At 51.7% G+C, this 16,759-nt stretch overlaps 1 protein-coding gene across 1 annotated transcript in view; it reads left to right on the top strand.

Annotated features, from left to right (window-relative positions):
* Window positions 1-13,621: 13,621 nt before the first annotated feature.
* Window positions 13,622-16,759, top strand: part of Pacsin1 (protein kinase C and casein kinase substrate in neurons 1) — a 47,523-nt gene continuing 44,385 nt past the window's right edge. The window contains exon 1 of the mRNA XM_032888324.1: window positions 13,622-13,832. The gene's annotated coding sequence lies outside the window, so the exon portion shown is untranslated. The remainder of the gene's footprint in view (window positions 13,833-16,759) is intronic.

Below are 16,759 nucleotides of genomic sequence, written 5' to 3'. Positions count from 1 at the left end.
AAAGGATAACCTCGCTCATGATCCTCCCGCCTCTGCTTCTCAAGTGTTGGGATGACAGGCAGGAGCCATCGCCCCTGGCATCAATCGTCTTTTAAAGGCGTTCTGAACCCCACTTGATTTCAATCTGCCATAGTCCTTATTAGGCCTCAGGGCCCAGCGGGGACTTTGCAGATGGCTAGCCAGTCTCTCCAACAGGATCCTGACCATGAGAGTCACCTACACCTTATACTTTTCTGATTCGGATTTTCCATATGAAAAGAGTTTATCTTTTTTTCTTCTTCTCCATCTTCGTTTGCTTTTTTTTTTGAGACAGAGCCTCACTGCGTAGTCCTGGTCTTCCTGAGACTCGATACGTAGACCAGGCTGGCCACCAACTCCCAGCAATCCTCCTGCTTCTGCTCCCCAGGTACTCCAATTAAGGGTACCGTGCCTGGCGTTCGCTTATGAAGTTTGAGACAGGGTCTCATCTAATTTGATGATGATGATGATGATGATGATGATGATGATGATGATGATGTAGCCCAGGCTGGCCTCACATTTAGTATGCTGCCAAGACATCTTTGAGTTTCTGATTCTCTGTCTCACCTCCCAGATTCTGGGACCATCTCTCCAGCCCTAACATCTCTTGTTGTGCTGGCTACCTGGGTTCCCTGTGACTGTTGGTGGTTTGTCCTCACCCCCTTGTGTTGTGGACATCACTGGTCTCCCAGGGTAAACCTTGCCTGTCATGTCTTGGTGAGCCTACAGCTACTCTCTGAGCTGGTGGTCGGCTAGGCTGAAAGGTCCACAAAGCTTCAGCTTGGAGCCCCCAACAAAGCCTCTCTCCCGTACTGCAACACACTATTCGATGATGGGAGCTTCCTTCTAGTCCAGTAGAAGCCTCCAGAGGGAAGCAAACAGGAGCTACCTTATGTCAGAGTGAGTCTGGAGACTCACAGGACTCAAGCAGAGGGACACAGGCTGGATTCTGATGAGCAGAGTGGCAGGGAACATTGGCGTTCTCGAAGATTCCAGATGAGGCTGGTGAAGTGGAGAATAGTGGAGCCAGCTGCCACAGTGGGCAGGGCGGCTTGTACACATGGTGAAAGACAAGACGTCCACACACATACACACACATACACACACACATACACACACATGTATACACATACACACATACACATGCATATACACACATACATACATACATACATACATATACATGCATATACACACATATGTATGCATATACACATACACAATACACAAATATATATATATATACATATAACACATACACACATGTGTATACACACATACACACCCACATATACACACATATACATATAGACATACACATACATATAGACATACATATACACACATACACATGCATATGCACACATAAAACATTCATATACACACATATACATACATATACACATACAGACACACATACATATACACACATACACATACAGACACACACATAAACACACATATGCAGACACACTCATAGACACACATATACACATACATACACATATACACACATATACACATATATGTACACACACATACACATCGGGCGCAAGATGTGGGGCTCTGGCGCCAGGGGGCTCTCCATAGTGATCTCTGGCTTGGTGAATGGGGTTCGGGCGAGGGGGAGAGAATTTGGGCAGGGAGGGGAAACAGCTTTCACCCTCTCCGCTGCCAGTTCTGCTCCTTGGTTCCGCTCCTTGGTTCCGCTTCTTTCTGCCAGTGCCACTTCGGTTGCTCACCCGGCTGAGCCAGCGGGAAACAGAGTAGCCACTGAGGGGTGCAGGGGGCAGCAATTTCGAAAGAGCAGATCTCTTTCCCAGATGACCATGATGGACGCTCTCAGAAGATGGAATAATTCCTTCATGCCTTTAATCCTTTTTTTTTTTTTTTTTTTTATCGTGTCAAGCCAGGAAGAGAGGAAGAGAGAGGAAGAGAGAGAGAGAGAGAGAAAGAGAAAGAGTGGAAGAGCGGAAGGAAGAGTGAGAGTGAGGAAGAAGAGTGAGAGTGAGGAAGAAGAGTGAGAGTGAGGAAGAAGAGTGAGAGTGAGGAAGAAGAGTGAGAGTGAGGAGGAATAGTGAGAGTCTCCTGTAGCTTTATTCACCACTTATATACCCAAGGCCTTTAATCCTTTTGAATACAATTCTTTTTTTTTTTTTCTATTCTTTTTTTTGGAGCTGGGGACCGAACCCAGGGCCTTGCGCTTGCTAGGCAAGCGCTCTACCACTGAGCCAAATCCCCAACCCCTTGAATACAATTCTTAAATACAGTTTTTGGATGGGTCAGGCTGACTGCAGGTACCTCCTATTGGTTTGGCCTGAGAGCTTGGGAAGACCTCATCTACATATTCAGGGGCGTGGTCCTGCTTCTGTGACTGATCTGTCTTGAGCCTAAGTGACCTGTGGTCATGTCTTCACCTGTGGAGGAGGGGCTTGGAGCATTGCTCTACGTGACTGGTCTGTCTCAAACCTCTCTACAGGGGGCTGTGAGGGGCTGCAGCTAGTGAGGCCTTGACCCGGGAGGCTGGAAATGCGCCAGGGATTCGATTTGTCTGGACCAAGAATCAGGGAACCTTTCACAGCTTGCCGCCCCACACAGACATACACACATCCAGACATCCAGACATACACATATACATGCATATACACACACATATGCACATATATACACATACATATACATACATGCATATGCACACATACACATACACACACGTATACACACATACACGCATATACACACATATACACACATACACACATATACACACATACACACATATACACACATACACATACACACATGTGCACACACATAACACATATATCACTTTAAAAAAAAAAGATTCCAGTTTAGCCGTGTCCAACCCAGAGCCCATGCAAGTGCCATCTCCATGGCTCAGGATGCTTGGCAGTGATGTCACCAAGGGATGGGTGGGGAAGAGAAGTCCGGGTTTCCCAATCCTACCCAGGCAGGCAGTTGCTCCGTGGATTTTAGGAGCTCCGGCACTGGCTGCCAGGGTGGTCCAGGAATTAGCTCTCCTCTGCCTCCCGCCCCCTTCACTGCCAGGCCTCCCTGGGCTGTCAGGACATATGGCCCCTACCAGAGGAAGTCAAGCCGGGAGCTTTGCCAGTGAGGGCCAGATGGAGCAGCAAGAAATCAGAAATCAGCTCACGGACAGCACCATAAATAATACTCGTGGGTGGGCATAGCTCTGAGGACGCCTTTCACAGCCCTGCAGTCCTCGGCCTGGCTCCCTCTGCCTTTGACCTGGAACCTGTCATCTCTCTAACAGAACAACTCCCTGTGACTCACGGAGCACAGGCTGAGGACAGAAGTGGAAGACAGATGAACCGACATGTCGGGTCACTTTAAAAGTCATTCGAGACCTGGGGACGGGGCTCGTCTGGTGGGGTGTTTTGAGGCTTGTGTTGGAACCACAGCACCCTATACACTTATCGTGGTGGCTCACACGCGGAGCCCCAGCATCTGGGAGGTAGAGATCGGAGGACCAGAAATTCTAAGTCTTTTTGCCTAGATACCGAGTTAAAAACAAACAAACAAATAAAAACAAAAAACAATAATGTAGACAACCCCTAAAGTGGTTCTTCTACTCCACTTCGCTGTGCTCAGGGCATGGGGATTTTAGGCAGCTGTGGGGACCCCGGAGCCTTGTCATTGGATAGATAAAGGGCAGTGTGTCCCGCTCTTCTGCCTCAGGTTTTGTTTTCCTGAGCTGCTGCAATGCCGGCTGCTGCCATGTGGTGGCTCCACTTCTGCAGTCACAGACGAGGCTTCCGGAAACCGGGGACTGAATAGGCTCTGAGCTCCTCCCAGACGTCTTCTGTGCCTCCCCCCATCACATCAAGGTGAAGGTTAAACTATTTAGTTTAGTTTTTATTTAATTAATTAAGTGAGACAGTGTAGGACTACAGTGGCTGGTCTGGAACTCTCTATGTAGCCTAGGTTAACCTCTGACTCCTAAATTAGACATTCCTTCCTCTGCCTCTCAAGTGCACATGTTTTGTTTGTTTGTTTGTTTTCTTGTTTGTTTTTCCGAGACAGGGTTTCTCTGGGTAGAGCTGGCTATCCTGGAACTCACTCTGTAGACCAGGCTGGCCCCAAACTCACAGAGAGGTACCTGCCTGCCTCCGGAGTGCTGGGATTAAGGTCGTGGGACACCACCGCCCGGCTTGATTTTTTTTTTTTTTTTTTTTTTTTTGAGATAGGGTCTCACTCTGTCGTCCATGCTAGCCTGAAACTCACACTGTCGCCCAGGCTGGTATTGAACTCACTGCACTTCTGCTTCGGCCTCCCAAGTGCTAGGATGACGGCCCCACATCACTACGCCTGACCAGGTCCCACACACGTATTTCCGTCCCTGCACTCACGGAGGGGCGGAGCCTCGCGTGAAGACGCGCAGGAGGTATGAAGAAGTCTGTAGGAGCCGTGGAGCTTTTGAGCACGGACCCACCCTCACTACCCTGTGTGTCTCTAATTACGTCATGTCATTAAGCTGGCTTGAACTAGGAAACGTATTCAAACTGGTCCTCAACGTTCAGCTAGGTCTGGTGTGATGGCACAGCCTCCCCATCTTAGAATTTGGGAGGCTGAGGCAGGAGGATTTTGAGTTCCAGGCCAGGGTGGGCTACATCATGAGGCCTGTCTCAAAACAAAATAAAATAGGCGCGCGGCGCACGCACGCACGCACACACACACACACACGCATACACACGTGCACAAATGCAGACATATATGCACACACTCGTGCACGTGCACACACATACATGCATGTACACAGACATGCGCACACACACATGCATGCATACAAACACACATGCACCCGCACATACATGCACACACACATCACACACAGGCACACTTACCACTCCCACCTCCTCCCACTTCATCCCCACTACACACTAGGTGACTTTTTAAAGTGGCAGACTTAGCTAGGCTTGGTGGCACATATCTGTAACCACCAAACTTGGGAGGTGGAAGCAGGAGGGTCAAAGGCTCAAGGCCAGCTTTTGGTGTATATCGAGCTTGAGGTCAGCCTGGACCGTGAGACTCTGTCCTCCAACCCTCCAAGTATGAGCCAGGCTCGAACTTGCTTAGCCTCTAAGATCATATGAGATCACGTGTGTTCAGTGTGGTGTGTCCACAGACGCAAGAACTTGTCTTAAAACTACAACAGGGGTTAGGGATTTAGCTCAGTGGTAGAGCGCTTGCCTAGCAAGCACAAGGCACTGGGTTCGGTCCCCAGCTCCGAAAAAAGAAAAAACTACAACAGAAAATTAGGGCCAGAGGGATTGCCCAAACAGTTAAGAGCATTGGCTGCTCTTCAAAGAACTTAAAGTCAATGGCCAGGACCCACAGGGCAGCTAGCTCACAGCCATTCGTAACGATAGTTCCGGGGTATCTGACGCCCTCTTCTGGCCGCCATGGGCACTGCATGCACATAGTGCTCCTGCGTACATGCAGACAAAACACCCATATGCACAAAATAAAAATGGATACTTTTTAAGAACAAGTTGTAGCTCGAGTTTGGAGTGTGTTACACAGGCAGTGGGGTTCCATTTCCTTACGGTGTGCCTTGAGGGGAGCGACTGGAAAGGCTTAGGAACCGAGGAGGAGCCAGGAAGGGCAGGGGGCTCCACTTCTATTGGACGGTTGGGTTCTGCATGCTGGAGGTCAAGCTGGCTTCTGCGTTTAGCTGTAAACAGTCTATTCTTGGCCTCTTGAGTCCAGATGGGGCTGGGACTCGCTTCCGAACATCTCTGCTTTGGCTGGGTTGCATCTGCCAGCCCAGGGACATCTTCCCACACACCTTGTGCCCTGAGACTCCAAACACTTGCTGTAGCTCTGGGACCATGCTGGACCCAATAGTGCACACCTGTCTTCCAGCACTTGGGAGATGAGGCAGGAGAGTCGGGAGTGCAGAGTCATCCTTGACACTTAGACACATGAGCTGAAACCGTGTACCACAGCGATGTCTGACACTTCTTCAAGTGTCCTCAGGTGTGATGCTGTCTGTTTCCGAAAGTGGTTCTCATTAAGGGATACTGATTTATGGTGCCAGGGACCAAGGTCATCTCAGGAGCTCACTTGATGTGGCTCCCTGGTCTGCAGCAGCTTCTCTGAGGTCAGCGCCAACCATGCCAGGCAGTAAGGCTGAGGGCTCAGGGGCTGGGATGTGTTACAGTCTGACCAAGTCTCAGACCTTTCACTGTTGGGGTTGGGGACTCTGTTGTCCCTGAGCCTTCTGCTGCGGCCTCCGTGGGTTTTCTATGGTTTGAGTTCAAGATCGGCGGGGTTGGGGGTGGGAGTGGAGTGGGCAGGCGGTGCTCCAAAATGGGACTCTGGCTCTCTCGGCTCCTGCCTCTGGTCACTCTGCTGCAGGTAGGGTCCAATGGACAGGGTGGACTAAGGGACAGAGGGCGGACTGAGGGAGACAGGGTAGACTGAGGGACAGAGGGCCTACTGCCACTTAGGAGCACCGCAGGTATTTTGGTCGGAGACCAAGACAGATGCCAGAGACGGAGGAGGGGCTCACCCTTGACAGAACACCAATCACTCCTTTCCAGCCACGCCTCCACCCCGCCCCAACCGGAGTGAGCCTGGCCAATAGGAACAGAGGATCCTGCAGGGAGAGCTGAACTGTCTCCACCCCTGTCTGTGAGCCGCTCTCCAGCCAGCCGAACCAGCCAAGCTGCCACTGGCAAGAAATTTTGATTGTTTACGGAGGTCATTTTTATACTGTATTGATGGCGTCTTTGGGACATCCAGTGACCTCCCATATTAAGAACACAGTGCGTTATTCACCCTGCTTTGTCGTTGTTGGGTTTCGTTTTGTTTTGTTTCTGAGATGGAGTCTCACTATGTAGCTCTGTCTGGACGGAACTAGACTGGCCTCGGACTCAGAGAAATCCTCCTGCTCCGCCTCCCTGCCGCTGGATCAAAGTCCGGTACCAGCACACTACCAGCCCTGTCGTGTTTGAGATAAGAGCACATCCTCGGCACATATGGTGCACAGACATACGTGCAGGCAAAGCACCCACAAACGGAAAATAAAACCTCACCCCAGGACTGAGCTGGGGTGGGGTGGCTCAGTCAGTAAGGCTCTTACGATAAGAGCATGAGGATCTGACCTATGAAAAACTTCCAGATGTGGTGGTAACATGCCTGTCAGGCTTGTGCTGAGAAGACAGACATCGGTCAGCCAAGCCAGCCCAGTCAGTCCCAGGTTCAGTGAGACCCTATCACAAAGACTGAAGTGGACAGTGATTGAGGAAGTCACCCTTCATAAGCCTCTGGCCTTCACACACCCATCCACGCACTATACATGAGTACACACAGACTACTCATACGTACACACACTCTCATACACACCCCCATATATCAGTACACATAGACTTTACTCATGTGTCTACACATACTCACATACACACATACTCATGCACACCCTCACACATATACACTCTCACACCCCCATACATTAGTACACGTAGACTGTATTCATGTGTACACACATACACATATACCTACACACTCACACATATATGCATACACACTCTCCCACACATACACACACACCCATACATGAGTAAAAATAGACTGTACTCATGTATACACACACACAACTCATACACACACAAATATACACATAACACACACACACACACGCACATATACACATACACACACATGCTTGAGAACCAAAATGAACTCTCTCTCTCCTTTGAAATGGGTTCTCCCGGGTGTCTGTCACAGTGAGGAAGGGTTAACACACTATGGTAAGAGGTCAGCCGCACAGCGCTGAGAACACAACACCCTGTACGGGAACATCCTTCCCCCAACTATGACTATTTTTTTCCTGTCTGATTCTTTGAGACCAAGTGTCGCTCTATAGCCCAAACTTAGTTAAAACCCTCGATCCTCCCGTCTCTGGCTCTTGAGCTCTGAGATTACAGGTGGGCATCACCACATCAACTCCACCTGTTAGGGGTAAGATCAGATGAGGGTAGGGGGACTATGCAGCTAAGAGAGCTTGCAGCCAAGCTTAACGACCCGAGTTTGATCCCCAGGACCCATACGGTTGATGGAGAGACCCTAATTCCCAAAAGCTGGCCTCTGACCTCTACATACCCTACTACCCCATCCCTGGCACAAATAAATGATAATTTTTGGGGTTGTTTTTTTTTTTTTCCGGAGCTGAGGACCGAACCCAGGGCCTTGCATTTGCTAGGCAAGCACTCTACCACTGAGCTAAATCCCCAACCTCTATAAATGATAATTTTAAAGAAAGAATAGGGTAGTAAGTAAGACTAAAAGTGCTTACTGCCCAGAGATGCAAGTGTGAGGAACCTGAGTTTGAATCCAGGAGACCCCCATAAAGTTAGATAGAGAACCAACTCTATAATATTGTCCCTTAACCCCGCCCCCGACGCACACTGATAATAATCAAAATAATTAAAAAAAAATAGGGGCTGGAGAGATGGTTCAGAGGTTAAGAGCACACACTGCTCTTGCAGAGGAACCCAGGGCTCAGTTCCCGGCACCACGTGGCTGCTTACAATTGTAACAGCTTCGGGGGAGTAGAGCGCTGTCACTGGGGCAGTGGAGGCAGGAGGATGAGAAGTTTACCGCTATCCTCAGCTGCATAGTGAGTCCAGACAGTCGGGGCTACTACCTAAGACCTTGACTAAAAACCATAAATCGAAAACCAAACCAACCAACCAGCACCGCTAACCCCCACCAAACATACAGGTAGGTCGATTGACAACCGGCATCTGCTCAGGAATTTCACTTGTAGTTAAGGTAAAATACCACTAGGTGGCGAGAGTGTCCAGGCCATAACCACGGGACCACAGTGACGTCGAGCCCTCCGGCTTGGAGTAAGCTCCTACCTAGTCCAGTCTGCCTTTTCCTTCTAACCGCAGGGCTGACCTCCGTCCTGCCTACATTGGAATCGCAGCTCCAACGCTTTCCCGCTGTGTGACATCACACAAGCCACCCAACCTCTCTGGCTTCCGTGTCCCAGCCTGTAACCTGATGGTCAGTAATCACGGCGTTCTCATGGTTCCTAGGCCTCAAATTCAGAAAGAACCTGGAAAGGAGAAAGGCTCTGTTTGCCTGTGTGTCCTGGGTACACTGTCTCCAGGGTCCTAAATCTGGGCACCCCCTAAATGATAAGAGTTTCATGCAGGAGGCAATCCCCATCTACCCAAAGTAGGGATCGATCCCTGGCCTTCCTCCCCAACCAAACCCAACCAAAGCTGTGGTAAGAACAGGGGTAGTTGGGCTCCGGCTGTGGTGAGGCGGGACAGTGCCTGTCGAGCATGCGCAGAAGGCTCAGCAAGTAAAGGTGCTTGCTGCGGAAGAAGCCTGGTGGCTGAGTTCAAGACCGGGTCCCACCTGGAGGAAGAACGCCGACTCCCCCAAAGTCGTCTGACCTCCAAACACGCACCGTGGTACTTGCGTTCAAACACACGTATGAGGCGTGCCAGCCACACACACAATATTAATAATAGATCATTGGGGCTGGAGAGATGGCTCAGCGGTTAAGAGCACTGACTGCTCTTCCTGAGGTCCTGAGTTCAAATCCCAGCAACCACATGGTGGCTCAGAACCATCTGTAATGAGGTCCGACGCCCTCTTCTGGTGTGTCTGAAGACAGCTACAGTATACTTATATATAATAAATGAATCTTTAAAAAAAAAAAAGATCATTGTCAGCCAACATGGTGGCACACGCCTTTAATGCCAGCACTTGGGAGGCAGAGGCAGGAGGATCTCTGTGAGTTTCAAAACCAGCCTGGTCTCCAGAGAGAGTTCCATGCCAGCCAGGGATACACCGTGAGACCCTGTCTCAAAAAATGAAAATAATAAAATTTTCAAAATTTAAAAACAAAAAACAAAAAACAAAAACAAAAACCCCACACTGGGCATGGTGGTGCCTGTTTGTACTCCCAGCACTGTAGAGAGAGGGTGAGGATCAGAAGTTGAATATCAGGCTGGAATGATGGCTCAGCGGTTAAGAGCACTGACTGCTCTTCCAGAGGTCCTGAGTTCAAATCCCAGCAACCACATGGTGGCTCCCAACCATCTGTAATGAGATCTGCTGCCCTCTTCTGGTGTGTCTGAAGACAGCTACAGTGTACTTATATATAATTAGTAAATTAGATAAAAAGTTGGACATCACCGTGGGAAGATATATGTGACTGTCTAAGGGAGAGGGGGGAGAGAAAGAAAGAGAATTCAAAACCGATCCTCCTTCCCGCCTCCCATGCCTTTTTTTTTTTTTTTTCCTATATGGAAGACAGGGCAACTGAAGTCTCCCTTCTGCTGGGGCCCCCTCTCCAGGCCCAAGACGCAGTATCAATTACCAATCCATTATTCACTCATTGATTTATTTATTCCCGCGCCTTTCGGTGCTGGCCCGCCTTTCTGTCCGCAGGCCTTTTGTGTTTCGCTGGCATCTGCAAACTCCTCAGGAACAACCGCTCTTTGCCCTACATGGCCCATAGTCTGAGGGAGGCTGGACCAAGGGAAGCTCAGGGCTCTGGGGAGGAAGGACAGTCCCACGGATACAGAGAGGGGTCAAATCTCAATGGGGCTGACAGAATGTGAGGCCAGGACACGAGAGACGTGGGAAATGCTCAGAAAAGGAAGAGTTGTGCGGAGACGGAGGGCATCTGTGTTGAAGCAGAGCCACAAACCGGGAGGGGATTGGGGGGGGGGAGGTCTACGAAACAGGAAGCGGGGTGGGGGCGGGGTGCAAAACAGGAAGGTGGGTCAGGTTCATCTCTGAGCAGGAGGTCTGCAATTAGAATGTCTGCAAGGAAGCTGGTCTAATTTAGGAAGTATGGACATCCCGTGTCAGTGCCCGAAACATTTTATTTTAGGTTACATGGGACAGGAGTGAGTGAGTGAGTGTGTGTGTGTGTGTGTGTGTGTGTGTGTGTGTGTGTGTGTGCGCGCGCGCGCGCGCATGAGTTCTGCGTTCAACCCCAGCCACACCTCAGCTCTGCCCAGAAAGCCCCTGGCTGTCTTTTCCCTCACTCCTCTCTGCTTTTGTTTGTTTGGTCTTTAAAAGAGGCTATTTTTAGCGCATGTGTGTCTGTGCACATGTGTGCGTTTTTTAGCGCGCGTGTGTCTGTGTCTAATGAGAACTCCAGAGGGTGTGAGGATGCCCTGGAGTTGGGGTTACAGGCAGGTGTAAGCTGTCCCATGTGGGTGTTGGCCACCAAAATTAGGGTGTCTGGGAGAGCAGTAAGTTCTCTTAACTACTCAGCCTCTCTATTTGTTTAATTTTTTTTTAAAGGCTTTTCTCCCCAAGACAGGGTTTCTCTGTCAGCCCTGGCTGTCCTGGAACTTGATCTGTAGACCAGGCTGGCCTTGAACTCAGAGATCTGCCTGCCTCTGCCTCCCGAGTGAGAATCTTTGTGGGGGACCAGCATCTTGAGGTGAAGACGCTTCTGTCTTAAAGGGGTGCGTTTCCACAGCACCGGGAGAGAGCACCGGAGACGCAGATAACTGTGGTTATAAAAATGGGTGCCCATGGGGTTGGGGATTTAGCTCAGTGGTAGAGCGCTCGCCTAGCAAGCGCAAGGCCCTGGGTTCGGTCCTCAGCTCCGGAAAAAAAAAAAAAAAATGGTGCGCTTTTCCCTCGCCTGTTCTGAGCAGCGGGCTAGGTACTCTTTGTGCTTTCCAGCATCCCACCTGGAGAGAAAAACCACCACCATTGCTATGAACCCCAGAACAGAGCCCTGGGTGTGTCCGAGGCTCCCCTAGGCCCCAGACACTCCACCGACAGCTTGTCATATGGCTAACAAGATGAGGTGTCTGAGTCAGTGTTTCCCGGACAGCTGTCGCACCCATGTGAGCTTCACAGCTTTGCCTGAGGCTGAGGGTAAACTCCAGTTTGGGGTGTGGGGAACAGGAATCGGGGTGCTGAGGCAGGAGTAGAGGGTGGGCCTCATTAGCTCCAGACTATCGTATCCCCGTGTAGAGAGGCAGCCCAGAGCTGCCGGCCTTGATGGCTTTGCCTTACTCCTGGGCCATTTGGCCAACCTGAACTTCAGTTCTCCTTCAGCACCACTAGAAAACCTTGCTGGACAGCTCTGCCCAGAGCCCTCAGCCTTCCGTGGAACACCAACCGCTGATGGTTAATGGAGACTTGATTGGATCTGGGAAGAACTAAGAGACTCTGGATAAGCGTGAGAAGGCATTTCCGGGAAGGACTGACTGAAGGGTAAAAGAGACTCTCCCAAGGTGGGCGATACCTTCTGGGGTGGCGTGATGTAAGAAGTCTGGGGGTGGGGCACAGTGCCGTTGGCTTGCCCACCTTTGCATCATGCTTGTGAATGCATCCGTCCTGTTGCTGCTGCAGCCGCTGCTGCAACAGAATCCCACAGTTTCAACCTTCCAATGTCTCCGGAAGGCCTATGATGACTCCCGGGGCTCTTCCGGAACCTTCCACGCATTCAGTGCCACATTGGGACTACTGAGGAATCCAGTGTCCTGGAGAAGCTATGGTATCCTCAGCCTCTCAAGCGCGCAGACACTTGTCATCGTTCGAGCAGATCCAACAAGCTCCTTTGTAATAGACATTCCTTCTATCCCTCTGTTCCCTGACTAATACATCCACTCACTTGACACGTCCAAACCCTGAGAGATGCCGCCTGTGGCCTGTTCATTTGGCGATGTCTTCTAGGTTCTAACCGTAAAGTTTGGAACCAGTGTTCACGGAATTCCTGGTAAATGAACGAACGAACACTACACTGTCGCAGGCATTCCTCTGGGTCCCCAGACTGGTGGACTTCAGAGCTCACAGTGAGGCTCGCCCCCCAGGGAGGGGTTCGGGAAGACTTCCTTCTATGCACCCTGTTGAACATCTCTCGAGCCTACGCTAGGGAGGGACAGAAGTGGGCAATTTTCTCCTCCTGGTCTCATTTCTCTGGTTTATGGAATGTTCTGGACATATTGAACGAACCTTGTGCTCTGCTAAGTCAGGCCCCACTCCCTGGGGCAGCAGCCTGGCTCCTGGAAGCAGTTCGAATACAAGGCATGAAAGCAGCTAGTGTGTGTGTGTGTGTGTGTGTGTGTGTGTGTGTGTGTGTGTGTGTGTGTGTTTGTCTGTCTGTCACCTTTTAGATCCCCAAGTCCCAGAAAGCCTCATTGAGGTGAACTGTGGCCTCAGGATCCACACAGGTCTTCTTGGCAGAGCTGAGTGTGGGGGTGGACCGTGGGCTAGGCCGGAGGAGAGCATCCTCACTATTTGGTTAGCCTGAAGGCTCCTGTCCTCCACATACCCAACACACATGGGTAGAGGAGGGGGGTCATCATACCAGGGCCTGTCCTGCGCGTATCCGTGCACACACAGGTAGAGGAGAGGGTCATCGCACCAAACCGCAAACCCCTATCCTGCGCGCACCCCCACATGAGAAGCAGGGATTAGGAGCGCGCAGGAACCACACTCGCCGAGCTGGGGAGCAGGCGGCCCGGCGGGCGCGGCCTCCGGGTACCGCGGCGCTGCCACCTGCGCAGCCACCGCGCCGCCATTGGCTCGCGGAGAAGCCGCTCTAATCCGCGCCGCCTCCGCCCCCGCGCGGCGCTGCGCTCCGCGGAGTCTCTGACCTTCCTCCTTCCCGCAGCCCCAGAGAGACGCGCGGCGGTCGCGCCAGCCTTCTCCTCCTCCTTCTCTTCCTCCCCCGGGAAGCCATCCGGGCTTGAGGCTGGGCCGCCGCCGCCGCCGCCGCCGCCCACTTTGCTACCCGCCCCGCCGATGGTGTCCGGTGCTCCGGCACCCAGGTAGGGGGTCTAAGACGTTGAGAGAGTGCGGGGTGGGGGCGGGGGTAGGGTTGGGGTGTGTGGGGGAGTCCAGGGCCTTAGTGCGGGGTGCAGGTAGCCAGCGCGTGATGGCGTTGGACACAGCCGAGGGCAGGTACCTGGGGAGAGGAGGGCGCGCGCCCTGGGATGCTCTTGGACTTGACCCAGGCAGTGCCAGGATGGCCCCTGGGGATGTTAAAGGGGAGGCCTCTACCCTGGGGAAAGGGAGAGGAAATTGGATCGTTGGAAAGCGGGGGCCTGGCCCCCCGATGTTGAGTGTGTTTTTCTGCGACCAGCTGGGATGGGTGGGCCGATGCCAGCTTGGTGCGTAGGTTATTTCTGGATCAGAGTGGGCTGGGGAGAAGCACAGCCGGCGATGTCTGGTTTAGATTACAGGTACTTCCTTCTTTGCTTCCGACCCCTCCCCCCCCACCAGCTGGGGGTGGGCGGTGGAAGGAGAGAGGAGGTGTGGGTGCTGAGGGCCCCCCGCAGATGCTGCAGAATCCTCTCTGCGCCACCCCGCCTTCTCGAATCTCCACCAACCTCAGACCATTTGGTCACGGTTGGGGCGCTCTCCCGGCTGTGTTCACCTTTCAGGAGGCTGTGCAAAGGTTAAAGGGTCATTAATGTGCCTGCGACACAGTGGCAAACCCCAGAGCTTGGCTAGACTCAGCTTCAAACCCCCGGCTTGGCTTTTAAGTTCCAGCCTTACCCTCCACCTCCCCCACCTCCCCCAAGCCCAGCTCTGCAGCCTGGGGGGAACACACACATGCGACATCTTCTTCTTCTAGGCACAACCAGAAATAGCCCATTGTCAGGGGCCCTGGCACAGCTGGGGTGCAGGTTGCCAGTGGTCTGGGAAGCTCTGCCCACAGTCTGGTTTTCTTGTCAGATCTTTGCCTGGCTACTCAGATCACTCTCTCTAAGGAGCTTCCTGGTGCCCCAGGTGAGAGGTCACCTCCGACTCCATGTTCTTGGACCCTGTGGGCCTAGAGGTTATTTATGTCTGGCCTGTCCCCTTCTAGACCAAAGGACCTTCAGGTTAGGATTCTGATTGGTCTCTGTCATTACTCCAGTGTCTGAGGACTCCTCACTGAAGAAATGTTTGCAGTATGAATGAACAAACGAACGAACGAACGAACGAATGAATGAATTTATAAATTCTGGGCAACAGCTAGCAAGCTGAAAGATGGAGGGGAACCCCTTTGGTCTTTCTAGTCTCCGGGACCAAAGAGTCATCAAGAAACTCCTTTAGGCCTGGGGTTGAGTGTCAGCTGTGACTATTGGAGGGGCTTCTGTCCTGCTGGCTCCTGTCTGACTGGTTGGTTCCCTGTGTCCCCAGGGAGCCTGACCCTTTGTTGAGGGCTTCCCTTTCTTCAAGCTACTGGGTTGGTGATTTCTCCTAAGATGCTACGTCTCAACTATAGCTAGACAATCCGGGTCAACTTCCAGAGCTGGGTGGGCCCCAGCCAGGCTGTCCTAGGTCTCCGGAGTCTTGGCAGTAAGCGGTGTGTGTAAAAGGTGACATGGGCCTTTGCAGAGCCCTTCTTGGCCAGCCCCGTTCCTTTGACAGGTGCACAGCCCTCCCTCAGGAGGCTGTACCACCCTGCCAGTCAGCTGACTCCTCTTCCTCCCCCTCTGCTTTCCTTTCCTCTGAATACTGACGCTCCTTCACTTTCTCAGGAAAGCCACGCTGCTCTCGCCTGCCTGCAAGCCTATCTCGCTCCTCTCCTCAGACCCTCTGTCTCAGTCTTTGAGTGACATCTTCCCCGGGGTCTGCAGACAGTCCGTGGATGAGGGAGGCGTGTCTTGGTCTGGTGTCCCCAAGGCCTGACACAGAGAGACCTTCACTTGTGGAAAGTGTGACGTAGTGGGTCCTCCGTGACTTCAGGTCACTGGAAAGGCTCTTCCCCAGGAGAGGCCTGTATCCCTGGCAGGATTGAGTGGCAGTGGGAGGAGATTCATTGAAGAGAAGCTTCTGTGAGTCTGGCAGGCCAGGAAGCACAAGGAAGGCCAACAGGGGAGGAGCTCACTGATCCGGGGTCCTCCTCATGGAAGCAAGAAGAGGAGCTGAGGGAACGGCTGTGCGGAGGAGGAACAGGGTCCTCTGAGGGCCTGGAACAGACTATGATAAGCAAGCACTTTCCGCTGAGCCCCGCCCCAGCCCCTCACTGGGGGCTTCTAGGCAAGGCCATTTCTTCTACGATATATAGAGCCAGCCCTTAGTTTTACATTAAAAAATTATCTTACATTTCTATATCATCATCATCATCACCATCATCATCACCATCATCATCACCATCATCATCACCATCATCATCACCATCATCATCATCATCATCACTACTACACTCTTGTTTGAGGCAGGGTTTCTCTACCTTCTCTACCTGGCTGTCCTGGAACTCACTCTGTAGACCAGCTCGGTCTTGAACTCACAGAGATCCACCTGCCTCTGCCTCCCGAGTCTTTTTGTTATTTTTTATTGTGTGCAGGTGTGCACGTGAGTGTGGGTGCCTGCGGAGGTCAAAGGTGTTGGATCCCTTGGAGCCTGGGTGACAAGATGATAGGGAGCTGCCCATTGGGGGTGCTCGCTGGGAACCATCTCATCCTCTCTAAGAGCACTGTGAGCTCTCAACTGCTGAGCGTCCCCCCAGCCTATGTACAGATATAGATATATACATATCTGTGTATATATCTATATCTATATCTATATATTTTAAAGATTTATTTATTTTATGTATGTGAGTGCACTGTCTCTGTCTTCAGACTCACCAGAAGAGGGCACCACATCCCATTACAGATGGCTGTGAGCCGCCATGTGGTTGCTGGGAATTGAACTCAGGACCTCTGGAAGAGCAGTCAGTGCTCTTACCCACTGAGCCATCTCTCCAGCCCGGGATTTTTTTTCT

Source organism: Rattus rattus, chromosome 18 (genome assembly GCF_011064425.1).
Source record: "Rattus rattus isolate New Zealand chromosome 18, Rrattus_CSIRO_v1, whole genome shotgun sequence".
Classification (NCBI taxonomy): domain Eukaryota; kingdom Metazoa; phylum Chordata; class Mammalia; order Rodentia; family Muridae; genus Rattus; species Rattus rattus.
Note: the sequence above shows the minus strand (reverse complement) of the source record. Positions and strands in the feature narration are given on the sequence as shown.